Source organism: Anolis sagrei, chromosome X, assembly GCF_037176765.1.
Source record: "Anolis sagrei isolate rAnoSag1 chromosome X, rAnoSag1.mat, whole genome shotgun sequence".
NCBI classification, from domain to species: Eukaryota; Metazoa; Chordata; class Lepidosauria; order Squamata; family Dactyloidae; genus Anolis; species Anolis sagrei.
This window is the reverse complement of record NC_090034.1, coordinates 105,656,514-105,659,443: the sequence shown is the minus strand read 5'-3', so window position 1 is coordinate 105,659,443 and position 2,930 is coordinate 105,656,514.

Below are 2,930 nucleotides of genomic sequence, written 5' to 3'. Positions count from 1 at the left end.
CCAGAAAACTCACAAAAACCCAATGATGATTATTTGTTCCCCGTCTCCCTCTCTGGATTGAGACCTTGGCAAACTACAACTCCCATGGTCTGACAAAGGCCAGGCCATTGGGGCAACTGATCTGTGTCAGATTTTAGTCAATGATCTTAAAAGTTCTATGCATTGCATAGAACCTCTCAGTAGGTTCAGCACCATGGAAAGCTCCCCTAATGTTCAAACTGTCCAAAACTACAACTCCCAGGATTCCATAGCATTGAACCATGGCAGTTAAAGTGTATTGATTTCCACAGTATAGAAACTTAGCCAAACTTTGCCAAAAAGTAGGTAAAGTTATGAATGCGGAAACCCTCCCAATAGGTTCAGCACCATGGAAAGCTCCCCTAATGTTCAAACTCTGCAAAACTACAACTCCCAGGATTCCATAGCATTGAGCCATGGCAAGTAAAGTGTTTTGATTTTTACAGTATAGAAACTTAGCCAAACTTTGCAAAAAAGTAGGCAAAGTTATGAATGCAGAAACCCTCCCAATAGATTCAGCACCATGGAAAGCTCCCCTAATGTTCAAACTCTGCAAAACTACAACTCCCAGGACTCCATAGCATTGAGCCGTGGCAGTTAAAGTGTATTGATTTCTACAGTATAGAAATTGAGCCAACCGAGAAATTGGGAAGACAGAGGATTAATTGTCCAAATAATAATAATAATAATAATAATAATAATAATAATAATAATGTTTTACTTGGGATTTTGTGATACGAAATCCAGTATATAGGTCTCATTTGCTGTGACATACTGTACTTTTGTGTCAACAACAACAACAACAACAACAACAATAGTGTTCGATTTAGGATTTTGTGATACGAAATCCAGCATATAGATCTCATTTGCTGTGACATACTGTGCTTTTGTGTCAACAACAACAACAACAACAACAATAATAATAGTGTTCAGCTTGGGATTTTGTGATACGAAATCCAGCATATAGGTCTCGTTTGCTGTGACATATTGTGCTTTTGTGTCAATAATAATAATAATAATAATAATAATAATAATAGTGTTCAACTTGGGATTTTGTGATACGAAATCCAGCATATAGATCTTGCTTGCTGTGACATACTGCGCATTTGTGTCAATAATAATAATAATAATAATAATAATTGTGTGATCCAATACAACAGCCAGCAGAGTGATCTTGTCTCCTGTAGACTCATCTTGCTATGCTTCAAATAATAATAATAATAATAATAATAATAATAATAATAAAAATAATCCCAAATATTTGTTATTATTAGCTTCTTCCTTGGAGGCTTTTAAACAGAAGGTGGATGGCCATCTGTTGAGGGTGTTTTGATTGTGCCTTTCTTGCATGAAGGCAGAATGGGGTTGGACTGGATGGTCCATGGGGTTTCTAATAACCAATAACCAATAATCAATAATCAATAATGATAATACAATTCCAAAACAAGGCAATCAAAACAATCCAAGAGAGAACAGTTTCAGGTGGATGGCCATCTGTTGGGGGTGTTTTGATTGTGCCTTTCCTGCATGAAGGCAGAATGGGGTTGGACTGGATGTTCCATGGGGTCTCTAATAATCAATAACCAATAATCAATAATCAATAATGATAATACAATTCCAAAACAATACAATCAAAACAATCCAAGAGAGAACGGTTTCAGGTGGATGGCCATCTGTTGGGGGTGTTTTGATTGTGCCTTTCCTGCATTAAGGCAGAATGGGGTTGGACTGGATGGTCCATGGGGTCTCTAGTAATAATAATAAATAATCAATAATGATAATACAATTCCAAAACAAGGCAATCAAAATAATCCAAGAGAGAACGGTTTCAGGTGGATGGCCATCTGTTGGGGGTGTTTTGATTGTGCCTTTCCTGCATTAAGGCAGAATGGGGTTGGACTGGATGGTCCATGGGGTCTCTAGTAATAATAATCAATAACCAATAATCAATAATGATAATACAATTCCAAAACAAGGCAATCAAAACAATCCAAGAGAGAACGGTTTCAGGTGGATGGCCATCTGTTGGGGGTGTTTTGATTGTGCCTTTCCTGCATGAAGGCAGAATGGGGTTGGACTGGATGTTCCATGGGGTCTCTAATAATCAATAACCAATAATCAATAATCAATAATGATAATACAATTCCAAAACAATACAATCAAAACAATCCAAGAGAGAACGGTTTCAGGTGGATGGCCATCTGTTGGGGGTGTATTGATTGTGCCTTTCCTGCATGAAGGCAGAATGGGGTTGGACCGGATGGTCCATGGGGTCTCTAATAACCAATAACCAATAATCAATAATGATAATACAATTCCAAAACAAGGCAATCAAAACAATCCAAGAGAGAACGGTTTCAGGTGGATGGCCATCTGTTGGGGGTGTTTTGATTGTGCCTTTCCTGCATGAAGGCAGAATGGGGTTGGACTGGATGGTCCATGGGGTCTCTAATAACCAATAACCAATAATCAATAATCAATAATGATAATACAATTCCAAAACAAGGCAATCAAAATAATCCAAGGGGGAAAGGTTTCCTACCTGCAATCATGTTTCCAAGAAGGCTTTTCGTGCTTTTCTCTGATCCAAGGCTGGGTCTCTTGGAGATGTGGGTTCTGCCTTTTCTGGTCCGGGGACCGCATTTTTATATACTCTTCCCTGCTTTCCATTTGTAATGTAATGAAAATTAAAATCTGGGCCCAGCTCATGTTGATGCCAAGGAGCAGGATTCCCCCACGTGAGGTTTGGAAAGCAAAGCAGCGAAAAGGAAAACCGTACAGGTAAAGGGAGTCCAGGTGGCAGCCAGGAGAAATTCCTGATGATGAAACAGCTCAGGTGAGGTCATGAGCGCAATTCGAAACTATGCCCCGGGACAGAGGAGGTGTGTCCAACCAAGTGGGTGCACCTTCCG